A 13,258-nucleotide genomic window follows, 5' to 3' on the forward strand; every position below is an offset into this window, starting at 1 on the left:
CAATTTCTAATAATAATAATAATAATAATAATAATAATAATAATAATAATAATAATAATATAGGAGTGTGTGTGTGTGCGCTTGTATCTCCATCCTATTGGCTCTGTTTCTCTGGAGAACCTTGAATAATACAGTGAGGCTGTAAATACACAGAGATTACCTGAGGCTGACCAGAAAGCAGGTATCATATGGAATTAAGATCAGAACAGAGATACTAGAGTTAGAGCAGTCCTGAGATAAGAGCACTGCCAGGGGAGTTCTTGTAAACACATCTTTAATATCCTTTGGCATCCAGCTGAAAACAGCAGAAAGGTTATAATTTGGTGTAAGGACCATAGTTTAGAGTAAGACCTACTCCAGTTCTGTCCTAATTAAGCCTAAAAGCAAACCATGACAAGATTCACAGGAAAAGGATTTGCAGTTTGAGCCTTATGAAGTCATGCTTGAGAAACATTTTAGACTCTCCACTGAGCTGTAGAAACAAAACAAAACCAAGCCTAAATAAGTGTAAGGTCATTAGCCAGTAATTACATTGCCTGTTAAAATAAGGATCCATATACTTCATGAAGATATAACAGACTCTACAGTATTGTTCACAGTGAACGATATTCAATAAAAAGTCATTTAGACATATACACACACACACACAAAGAAACAAGAAAATGTGATCTATAGTCAAGAAAAAAAGCAACATATAGAAATGGACCCAAATAGTCCAAATGTTAGACTTAGCCAACCAAGATTTTAGATATGTCCGAAGAATACAGGAAAACATGGTCTCACTGAATGAACAGATAAGGAATCTCTACACAGAAATGGTAATTATAAGTTAGAAACAAACATGCTAAAACTAAAAAGTAAAATAATTGAAAAATTCAATACTTAACAGCAGATTGGAGACAGCAAAATAAAGTCAGTGAACTTAAAGAGCAGTAGAAATTAAATTTTAAAATCCGTATATAAGTGGACCCACACAGTTCAAATCTGTGTCTTTTAAGAGTCAATTGTATTTTCAATTTGCAGTTGAGAATCTGTGTATGTAGAGGGCGAATAAAAGTTATATACAAATTTAAACTGTGTGATGTATTAGGTCAAGTATACTTACAAATTCAAATGAAAAGACAACTAAACTTATGGGATGCTATGAGGGCAGTGCTCAGAAGGAAATGTATAGATGTAAAACCTACATTTAAAATGAATTAATATCCAAAATATATAAAGAACTCATACAACTCACCAACAAAAAACAAACAATCCAATTAAAAAATGGGCAGAAGACCTGGACAGATATTTCTCCAAAGATTAAATACAGATTGCCAATAGACATATGAAAAGATGCTCATGGTCACTAATCATCAGAGAAATGCAAATTAAAACCACAATGAGATATCACCTCACACCTGTCAGAATTGCTATCATCAATAAATCAAAGAACAACAAGTGTTGGTGAGGATATGGAGAAAAGGGAAGCCTCATACGCTTTTGGTGGGACTGTGAATTGGTACAGCCACTATGGAAACCAGTCTGGAAGTTTCTCAAAAAACTAAAAATGGATATACCTTTTGACCCAGCAATGGCACTCCTGGGTATTTATCCAAAGAAAAGCAAAACAATAATTCGTAAAGATCTATGCACCCCCATGTTCATGGCAGCACAATTAACAATAGCCAAGATGTGGAAGCAACCTAAACACCCATCAACAGACGACTGGATAAAGAAGTTATGGTTCATATATACAATAGAATATTACTCAGCCATTAAAAAAATGAAATCCTACCACTTGCAATGACATGAATAGACCTAGATGTTATTATGCCGAGTGAAATAAGTCAGAGAAAAATAAAAACTGTATGATTTTATATGCGGAATCTAAGGAACAAAAAACAAACTGATCAAAAACAGACTCATAAATATAGAGGACAATCTGGTGATGGCTGGAGGGGATGAGGGGTTGGAGGGCTGGGAGAATGGGGTGAAGGGTTAAAGAAATTCAAATTAGTAGTTGATAGATGGTCATGGGGATGGGGAGCACAGCATAGGGAATACAGTTAGTATTAATGTAACGGCTAGGTGGAGAGCCAGAGAAGAGAAAGAGCAATTAGGGGGATTGTTTTATAAACTAGACAAAGGTCTAACCAATATACTGTATACTTGAAACTAATAATAAAATTAAATAAAATGAGGAAAGATCTCAAAGCAATAACCTAATTTTACACCATGGAGAACTAGGAATAAAGAACAAACTATACACAATAGTAGAAGATAGGAAATAATGATTAGAGCGGAGAGAAATAATAAACGGAATAGAAAACAATAGAGAATCAATAAAACCAAAAAGTTGGTTCTTTAAAAATAAACAAACCTATAGAGACTGACAAAAAGAAGACACAAATAATTAAAATCGAAAATGAAAGTGGCACATCACTACGAACCCTACAGAAATAAAAAGATTTATAAGAGAATACTATGAACAATTGTATACCAACAAATTAGGTAACCTAGACAAATGGACAAATTCCCTGTGATATGCATATTACCTAAACTGACTGAAGATGAAATCTCAATAGACCTATAAGAAATAAAAAGACTGAATCAGTAATCAGAGACCTCCCAACAAATAAACAACCAGATAGCTTCTCTTGTGAGTTGTACCAAGCACTTTAAGTCACCAACCATTCTCGAATTCTACCAAAAACAGAAGAGGAGGGAATACTTCCTAAGTCATTCTATGACGGCAGATACCAAAACCAGATAAGGACATCACAAGAAAAAATTATAGACCAATATCCTTTATGAAAATATATGCAAAATCCTTAACAAAATACCAGTGAACAAAATCCAGCAGCATATAGAAAGGATTACACATCATACAAGGGTGGTTCAACATATGAAAATCAATATAATACATCGCATTAATAGGGTGGAAGAAAAAATGCAATCTCCATTGACGCAGAAAAGGTATTTGACAAAATCCAATATCTTTTCATGAGTGAAGCTCTCAGGAAACTAGAAATAGAAAATTCCTCAACATGATAAAAGGTATCATGAAAATTCCACAGCATACTCAATAGTGAAAGACTGAAAGCTGTACCTATAAGATCAAGAACAAGGCAAAAATGCACACTTTAACCGCTGCTATTCAACACTGCACTAGAAGTTCTAGCCAGAGATATTAGACAAGATAAAGAAATTGAAGGCATCCAAATTCCAAAGAGAGAAGTAACACTATCTCTATTTGTTGAAGACATGATCCTATATATAAAAAATCTCCCAAATTCATAAGAAAGCCACTAGAGCTTAGAAAGTCAACAGAGTTATAGAGTATAAGATCAACTCACATGGAAAAGTCAATCCTTAAATTCACATGGAACTACAAGGGGCAATATGGGCCCCAAAGAAAAGCATCTTCAACAAATGGTGCTGGGAAAACCGGAAAGCCACCTGCAAAAGAATGAAACTAGACTGTTGTCTATCACCACACACCAAAATTAACTCAAAATAGATTAAGGACCTGAATATAACACCTGAAACAATAAAATGCACAGAATAAAACATAGGAACTAAACTCAAGGACCTTGGACTTAAAGAGGATTTCATGAATTTGACCTCAAAGGCAAGGGAAATAAAAGCAAAAATAAATGAATGGGACTACATCAAACTAAAAAGCTTCTGCTCAGCAAAAGAAACCATCAACAAGGTAAAGAGACAACTATCTGAATGGGAAAATATATTTGCAAGCAATGCCTCTGATAAGGGCCTAATATCCAAAATATACAAAGAACTCATACAACTCAATAACAACAACAACAAAACAACAACAATAACAAATGATCCAATCAAAAAATTGGCCGAAGATATGACACTTCTCCGTAGAGGACATGCAAATGGCCAACAAATATTTGAAAAGATGCTCAATATCACTAGCTATTGGGGAAATGCAAATCAAAACCACAATGAGCTACCATCTCACACCTGTTAGAATAGCTATCGTCAACAGGACAAGTAATAACAAATGTTGGAGAGGATGTGGAGAAATAGGAACCCTCATACACTGCTGGTGGGACTGCAAATTGGTACAGCCGATTTGGTACAGCCAGTATGAAAGTTCCTCAAAAAACTAAGAATTGATCTACCATATGATCCAGCAATCCCTCTACTGGGTATTTACTGCAAAGACTTGAAAACTCATATCTGAAAAGATTATTTGCATACCGATGTTCATAGCAGCATTATTCACAGTGACCAGGACATGGAAACAACCGAAATGTCCTACAATAGATGACTGGCTAAAGAAGCTGTAGTACATATATACAATGGAATATTACTCAGCCATAAGAAGAGATGAAAGACTGCCATTGGCAACAACATGGATGGACCTTGAAATAATCATACTAAGCAAAATAAGCCAGACAGAAAAGATTGAAAATCACATTATATCACTTATATATGTGGGATATAGACCTAAAAGCAACAATTGATTAGGACAAACATGAATATGAATTGAAATAAAAAATTCACTAAAAGGGTTCAACAGCAGATTTGAGAAATAAAATATTAGCAAACTTTAAGATAGGTCCTTGGAAATTATCTGGTCTGAGGAGCAGAAATAAGCATTATTCACAGTGACCAATGCATGAAAACAACCAAAGTGTCCTTCGATAGATGATTGGATAGAGAAGATGCAGTACATATATACAATGGAATATTAGCCATAAGAAAGGATGGAAATACTGCCACTTGCAACAACATAGATGTAGCTTGAGATAATTATGCTAAGCAAAATAAGTCAGACAGAAAAAGTTGAGACCCATATGATTTCACTCATATGTAGGATATTAACCTGAAAACAAAAAATGAACGAGACAAAAAAAAATTCATAGACACAGACAACAGTTTAGCGGTTACTAGAGAGAAGGGAGGTAGATAAGGATAAAGGGGGGGTCAACTATATGGTGACAAAAGGAGATTTGACTTTGGGTGGTGAACACACAATGCAATACACAGATGATGTATTATTGAATTATACACTTGAAACCCATATAATTTTATTAGCTAATGTCACCCCAATAAATTTAATTAAAAAAAAAAAACAACAACAAAAAAACGAAGAAATGGAACAGAGCCTGAAGGACCTGTGGAAGAGCAATAAGGCAAAGGAAAGAATGATGGAAACAGTGTTATATGATCTGGCACCTCACAGAATGATGGGGCTGAAGAGGTGGTTAAAAGTCCAATTTGACAGTTTCATGCCTTGGTGATTGGCGAATTTAGTTAAGGAACACACAGGAGGTGGGAGATTGGGAGAGGAATATCATGACTTCAGATTTAGACAGTTGGAGGGATGGTAAAAGGTATATACAGCTGCCCTACAACTAGATGAAATGCAGTCCTAGAGCTCAGAAGTTCTGTTGGACCAGATTAGGAGGCGTCTAAACAACCTTGGTAATTGTAAGATGGTGTAGCAGACCAACATCTGTTAAGACTGCCAAGAACAGAACTCTGAACAGGGATGGGGTGCTGAGTTGAGGAGCAGAAACCAGGGAAGGCGCAGGAGGCAGAGAAGAGGGGCTGAAATGTTGTCGAAGGAGTGGTATTGTGGGACCCACGTGAGTGGGAGCACAGGAACCAGTGAGGAAGGCAAAGGTGGACTGCTGGAGCTATTGCTAAGCAACAAACATTGCGTACCTACTATGCGCTGATCTGCTTTTTAATTATGACATGCTTAAACTCAGGCACACAACGCTCTGCGTCTACCACCTCATGAGTGGGAAGCCGCTGGTGCCCAGCCCAAGAGATGAGCCTGGGGGACGCGCAAAGCCTAAGCGGCCTGAGGGCGTGAAACGGGCTTACCCGACTGCGCACCTCCATACCGTGGCCTCGTCACAGCCCCAGGAACCTGCCAGCCCAGGAAGCTGTGGCCCGCAAGGGCCCGACGTCCCCTTGGCAGCGCGCCCGGAGCAGGCGGAAACCACGTGGTTCCGACGTCCACCGCGAGCATCTCACAGCACTGCTCGCAACTCCCGCGAGAGGGGAGGGAGGGAGCCAGTTGCCGGGCAACGAGGCTAGGCCGCTCTCTGCTGGCTGTGGGCCCCTAGAGTTGGGCGTGTGGAGCGCGTGGTGAGGCTCCCGCCCTCCTTCTTCACCTCTCAGACCTTGAGGATCCAATTTGATGATTATTCTCTACAGGGTGCGGTGTCTGCGGAGTCCTAGCACCTATGTTCCCTAGAGTAATGAGCTGTGATTCTTTGAGAGCTCCACGCCCCCAGCTCTGTCCCTAGGAAAGGCAAGGTTTTTTTCTGGGACACCCCGCCCACCGCGACAGAGCACCCCACAGAGCTGGAGATTTCTCAGGGTTGGTTGGTTTTTGTTTCGTTCTTTGTAAATTACTCAGATCGTTGTAGAGACTTTCTGGAAAATGGCACATTCAGACTGAAGCCAAACTCAACGGGCACTTTTTTTTTTTTTTTAAACACGGTAAGTGAAGGTTCCCCCCGCCCCACAATCATTGTCACAAGGTCTAGCTCAAACTGAACAGCTAACACCTGTTCTACTAGTTTGAGCGTTAAAGAAAAACTCTTCTGTCACCTCTCTTGCTCCTTCATTTTATTGAGAATAGTTTGCATCCCTCCAGTTCTACTTGGAATACACTTTTCATCCTCATTCCACCCTGTGGGGCCCAGCAGCTCTCTGGGCTTTGCTTCTATCCCCAAATAGAGTGGCTATTATGACCAATCATTTCAATCCTCACCTCAGTGATTTTTAATTTTTCCCTTTTTGCCAGTCTCTAACCCTTGCTAAACAGGCTGTGAATTTTTTACAGTCCGCTACAGACATTCCAAACATTGCTGGTGAAAAGCAGAGAACCCTGTTATCATTCCTCCACAAATGCTTGCTTTCTAAAGGCATTGTGTTCCTATTGCAGATTGGAAGTTCTTTTATCCATTCTTGTGACCTTGCTATCATACTAACTACATGATCCCCAAACTTTCTATTATCTGCCACACTCCCACATATTCTTTGCATCTGTATTTTTTTTGTAAATATCTTTTAAATAAAAATGTGAAACATAGAAAGGTATGAAAATAACACAGGTATCAAATAATACACCACCAGAATAAACAGATTATCATATCTTTCAAACCTGTTTTTCCAAATATTTTTAAATGAAAAAAAGTGTAGCGGAGGAAAAAAATGTTTTCCCCCTACCCTTCTAAGTTCTCAGCTGGGGACCTTGTAACAAACAAACAAACAGATTAACAAGAGAAAAGCATACAAATTTAATGTAAATTTATATGACATGAGAGCCTTCATAAGGAAACGAAGACCCAAAGAAGCAGTTAAGCCTGAGTGTTTTTATGCCAGGTTTCAATGAAGAGTGGAGAGTCATGGGGAAAATGATAGGACGAAAAAGGATGTGAAGTGAGTGTAGTAAACTGGAGGAAACCAAGGAAGTCCCATTTGTTCAGATTATTCTTGCATCCCTCTGACTAGGAGACAAAGATATTCCTTTCCTCCTGTAAAGGAAGGGTACTTCTCACATGAGAGTTTTATGACCTGCTTCAGGGGAAGGTCAGAAAGTCCTTCCAGTACAAGTTGTTTCTCAAATTCCTTCACCTTACAATATTCAGTATACCACAATACCATATATTATGGTAGCATGTCCTGAATCCTGTCATCTCCTGTCTGAAACTTTCCTAAGAAATTTTGTAGTTCAGAAACTGGGTTGGTAGATTGTTCCATAACCCAATGACCCAGTCTTTCAGGCCTGGTAATAGGTCAGTCCAGTAAGACAGATAGATTTCATTTTAGGAGGCGGTGTTGCAGGTGGGCTCCCACCAAAGTTGGGCTTCTATATGGTGTGAGTAATCAGGTATTTAATAAAAGGCATTTCTATGGAAACAAAGAAAAACAAAGGCTAATGGTTAGAACAAAGTATAAATTCAGTTTTTGAACGCAGAGGGCAGTCAAGAAGATTTCTAGATGTTAGACGTGAAGTCTCTACAAATGGAGTGAGGCCGGGCAGCGGCAATTTGACAGATTTTCCTGGTTTTCAGTGTGAATGTCTCTGACGATGTCATCAGGTATTCCGGTAAACTTTCTGGGAGGCTCACTCAGGCACAAAGTTTGTCCATACATGAGCTATCGTGATGATTTTTCTGAAGTTTCTATCAAGTTGTCCAGTGTCAGTTTGAAGCGCTTTGGGGAAAGGACAGTTTTAGTTTTTAGTAATTCCAAGTCAGAAGGGTGGGAGAAAAGTTGGAGAGTTGTAGCCAGATATTGGCAGAAACTAGAAGATTTCAAGAAACAGTCCATGTTACAGGTGGATAATAAAAACTTAAAGACAATAAACAGGACCAGAATTTAATATCTACAAGGTTGTGCTATAGTTTTCCACTGAAACAATCTTCCTCTCTATTCATCCCCATTTCTGTTCATCTCAGTTTTAAAAAAGCAATGGAAAGCCATTGAAAAGTTTTAAGGAAGGGAGGGAGGGTGACAAGATCAGATATAACTTTTGGAGTGATTACTCTAGCTGTAGAATGAGAATGGCTTGGCAGAGGGCAGAGCTGGGGTAGGTATAAGATTTAGGAGGCCATTAAGGCTATTCAGATGAGAGGTGATAGCTGGTGTCATATCACATCCCAGCTTTAAATCCCGAACTTAAAGCCCTGAATCCTTCAACTGGCATTCAAGGCCTTCTACAATTGCTCTTTTATTGGTTGCTCATAGCTGACACAGGCTTCTGTCATTCTTCAATGTGCCAAACTCTCTTTCACTGCAGTTAGCTTTGCCTGGAGTATATTCTTCATCTCACTCTTTCTCCTGCCAACTTTTACTTATTCTTCAGGTTTCAACCTGAATGTCATTTCCTCATGGAAGCTTCCCCTGACATCCTTGAATGTACTAGTTCCCTTGCCGTGTTTTCCTTTTCATTCATTGTACTTGTTCAGTGTCAGCTGCGCCACTGGACTGCAAGCTCTAGAAGGGTGGCACTGTATCCTTTGTGCCTTAAACACAGTAGACATTAAGAATTTGGAGGGGAGTGGGAACGAATAAATTCACAGCTCAAGGAATTTGCTTCACCATTCCTCCCATTTCTTTCATACTTCAATCCTTACCTCCTTTGATTTCTTTTTAGCCTTGAGCATGCTTATGTCTTTCTCCTTAAAAACTCTTCCCTTGATGCCATTGCTTTCTAAAGTTATTGCCTCATTTCTTTTTCCTTTGAATATTGCTAGATTTCTTGAAATAGTGTTTCATCCTTTTTGTGTGTATACTTCAGATTCTAATGTACGTGTCTGTCTTCCTTTCAAGTTTGGAAGATCCTTAAAGATGGGACCATATCTTGCTTATTTTTTTTTCCTAGTCTCTTATGTACAATAAGAACTCAACAGTGTTTGCTGAGTTGGCGTGATTCGTGATTAGTCATTTTAAACAATTTAGAAATTGAATAAAATTTAGTTTTCAAAATTGATTTTGAATATTGGTTCTGTGGAAACAAAACATTTTAAAGTGATTATAATTGTTTTATTTTTAAAAATTTTATTAAATTTATTGGGGTGACATTGGTGAATAAAATTATATAATTTTATAATATGTCATCTGTATATTGCATTTAATTAGAGGAGACATGGAGATTTCAGCAGAGGTTTTTGAAGAGTGGAGAGTCATGGAAAAAAATGATGGGACGAAAAAGGGAGTGAACTGAGTGTAGTAAACTGGGGGAAATCAAGGAAGTCTCATTTGTTCAGATTCCTCCCTGTGATTAGGAAACAAAGATGTTTCCTAATCTCCAGGACAGGGAGGGTACTTCTCACATGAGGATTTTATGACCTGCTTCAGGGGAAGGTCAGAAAGTCCTTCCAGTACAAGTTGTTTCTCAAATTCCTTCGGCTTAAGATATTCAGTATTCAGGACTTTGGTATTTAACTTAGAAACTTACACTTTCTCTAGAAACAGTACTGCTGTGCTATCAGTCACATTTAGGCTCAGTTTGAGCTCAGAAAGGGACCGTGGTGCACATGGAATGAGGAGGAAGGGTTACAGAAACTGTGTGCCCCATGAGATGGCCTGATGCAGGCATACTGAATTGTGAAGCGAAAGGCCAAGTTAAAGGGGGAACTGAGAGGGGCAGTGTAGAAGATCTTTTGGAGTGACAAAAACGTGTCAGCCTACAGAAAGCATTTTCAGTTGGCCAGTCTGACTAGTAAAGCACAGGAAGTGAGGATAAGGTGATCTGTCCTCCTACCTAAGACCCATCAGTGGTTCACTATTCTTTATGGAACAAAATGAAACGTAGCCTCACTGGATTTCCCATTGACCTCTGCTCCACCATCATCTGTTCTCCACACTGCAGCTAGAATGGTCTTTTCAAAATGCAAATAAGATTTTGAAACCCCTGTGCCTAAAGCTCAGTAACCGCTTTCCATGTCTGCATGATCTGCTCCCGCCTCTGTCCAGCCTCGTCTTGTACCACTCTGCCTGGGCTCCGACGATACTGGTCTTTCAGTTAGTTCCCTTTAGTGGGAACTGAAAGCCTTTTTACGTGCAGTTTCTTCTCCTGGGAATGAGTGAGCTTTCCCTCCCTTGCTGCCTAGTTAGCACCTCTTCATACTGTATCTTAGTTCGGCTATCACTTCATCAAGGGTTTTTCTTGTTCTCATTTCTTCTCAGAGCTCTGTGTTCTTTTCTTGCACTTACTCCAGTTGTAGTTTTACACTTGTTTTGTGATTATTTGATTATCCTATTTGTTCCCTGTAAGCTCTAGAAGTGTGGAACCACTTGGATTTTTGCTCTCCACTGCATTCTCAGTGCCCGATAGACAATAACAAATAGTGAATACGTGGGTATAACCTTTGAAGACAGGGAATAGAAAGCCTTCATCTTTGAAAATTTCAGTGCCTGAACGGTGAATGCATGCATAAAATGTGTATGTAACTAAGAACACAGTGTAAAAAGAATTCATCCATTCACTCCAAAATGTTTAAAGGCCTACTCACTGTATGTTGGATAAGGTGTTAAGAGACTGAGGACAACCAGGTTGAGCAGGATTAAAACTTACTGGTTTTAAATCACAATGGTACATAGCATACTTCAGCTTGCCCATTTCAATGCGTTTTTCCTTTTTATGTTGGCAGGGCCACCCCTAGGCCCCAACTTGGGCCCCGATCTGTATAAACCCTAACTATCCCTCCCCAACCCTTTTTTAAATGGCATGTTAGTATCATTCTGCTGGCCTGATTTCAGGATTCCTTGTAATACTCAGCTGGCCAGAGTGACTAGCTAGCCAGGCTGCCTTCCTAGAACTAGGGGCTGGGAAGACCCCTCAGGCTTGAGTTCCAGAGCCTCTGAGGCATCTGGTCAGGGCCATGTGCAGATGTAGGAGGGCATCGAGGGCTGGAGGGCATCTGGAAGGGGAGAAAGGCTCTGCCTGGATGGCACTGCTGACCCAGGCCAGACCCACACCCCAGGCACTTCAAATAATGGGGTCTCTGTGTGCTCAAGGCATTCCTCTCTGCCTGGCTTTCTGGACTCTTAGCTTCCAACTTGAACTCCAAGAGTGATCTGCAAGAGCTGTGACTAAGAAGTGTCCACTCTATCAGCAGTGCTTCAAAAGGAGAAGGCTCACCTATGTATCTACTATAGGGAGAAAAGCCCAACCATAGGCAAATGTTCTTCATCTTCTATATTTATCTAGATCATCTTCCCCACTATATGGTTTGAACACTATTTTCCTTGTTTTCTAGGTTCTTTGACCTCCTTATAGACTCTATAGCTTCTGATTACTTGCTTCATTCTCTCCTTATTTGATGTGTCATTTTGGCAATTATCCTGCTTACCAATCCAGGCTTTCTCCATCTTTCTCCCTCCCTGTAAGTTTCCTTAACACACTGGTAGCAGTGTGCAGACAGTCCTCTTAGAGAAAATTTGCTGTGCAATCAGCTCCATTTGGTCAGCTCCCTCTACAAATTCTCTGGTAGCTGTGGCTGGCTCTGAATCCTCTTATGACTGGCAGCTTCTTTCCCTGAGCAGAATTAGTCCCATCCAATGTTAAGGCAACAGCTTACTTCGAATCTTAAAGGTGAAAAAGGGCGTATATTCATAGCCTAAGACCCCAGATTTTATTCAAAGACTTGGCCTTCTAGATAAATAACAGTATTAACCAGTTTGGCACTTTCTGTTTGATCATTCCCAGGGACAGGAGAGTATACAGAGAATGGAACATGTTTTAGGTATGCAAGCTAGAGTTTGACTATCGCTGCAAAGGAAATGCAACGGCAGTTTCTTCAGAAAATGTCCTGTTTTGAAGACATATTCCCAGAGGTGCAGAGCTTTAGCGGATTCAATGAACCCTAGAATATAAACGTAGGTGTTTCACTAGAACCCCAGACTAAAAAACTACTTTGGTCAGTACTCCTCTCCATTGCCAGGTTGAAATATTTATTTGAAAAATTGAAAACACAGATGCAATGTATTATACAAAGAAAGGTCTTAATACCATAATAAAAGTATCATTGAGAGGGAACAAAAGCCCGTGCCTACCTGCCCTGGGAAGGTAGGCACTCAGTGAAAAATGAAATTCATTTATAGGAACTATTCTAATGGAATATTGGGGGAAAGGCTAAAAACAGAAAAGAAAAACCCAACCCCATCCCTGCAAACCTAAGTGTGAAAGAGTTATAAGTTTGAGACAATTGTGTTATCACCAAGATTTATCTGAAACCCCTCAGTTTGTCCCTATGAATAGCATCAGCTTAATTCAGGACCTTCAAACCTGAGGTAGTTGAGGGTCACCTGAAAGACATGTCTGGAGATTAACTACTCTCGGAATTGGACCCAACAGCATCTAACCAATTTTCACGTTGCTTTGGCTCCTGGGGTAAAAGGCTGGGCCACCGCTGTGGGTTGCTGATCCTGTATTTGGTCTGGACCTGGGAGACAAAGGACTTGAGCAGCAGCCAGCTGGTCAGTTTCCTGTGTTGATGGCCGGCAGGCCTATGGTGGTAGTTTTCTATGCTACAGGCAGTGCTTTCTCTGGAGGACCAAAGGTGGTAGAGAAAGAGGATGAAGCTGGTCTGATTGGAAAGCCAGGGCCAAGACTGAAGGCTTTCATTGGCAAGAGGGATTTCCAGAGACTTGGAAAGGTGGTAGCAGGTAGCAAGAACTTTACCAGTTATTAAAGACCAGGGTAAGTGGAGCCAGCGGACCTCTCTAGACTAAGGAGCTGACAAGAAGTGAGCACTTCCCGAGTGCAAGC

This window comes from Pteropus alecto, unplaced genomic scaffold (genome assembly GCF_000325575.1).
Source record: "Pteropus alecto unplaced genomic scaffold, ASM32557v1 scaffold68, whole genome shotgun sequence".
Taxonomy (NCBI): domain Eukaryota; kingdom Metazoa; phylum Chordata; class Mammalia; order Chiroptera; family Pteropodidae; genus Pteropus; species Pteropus alecto.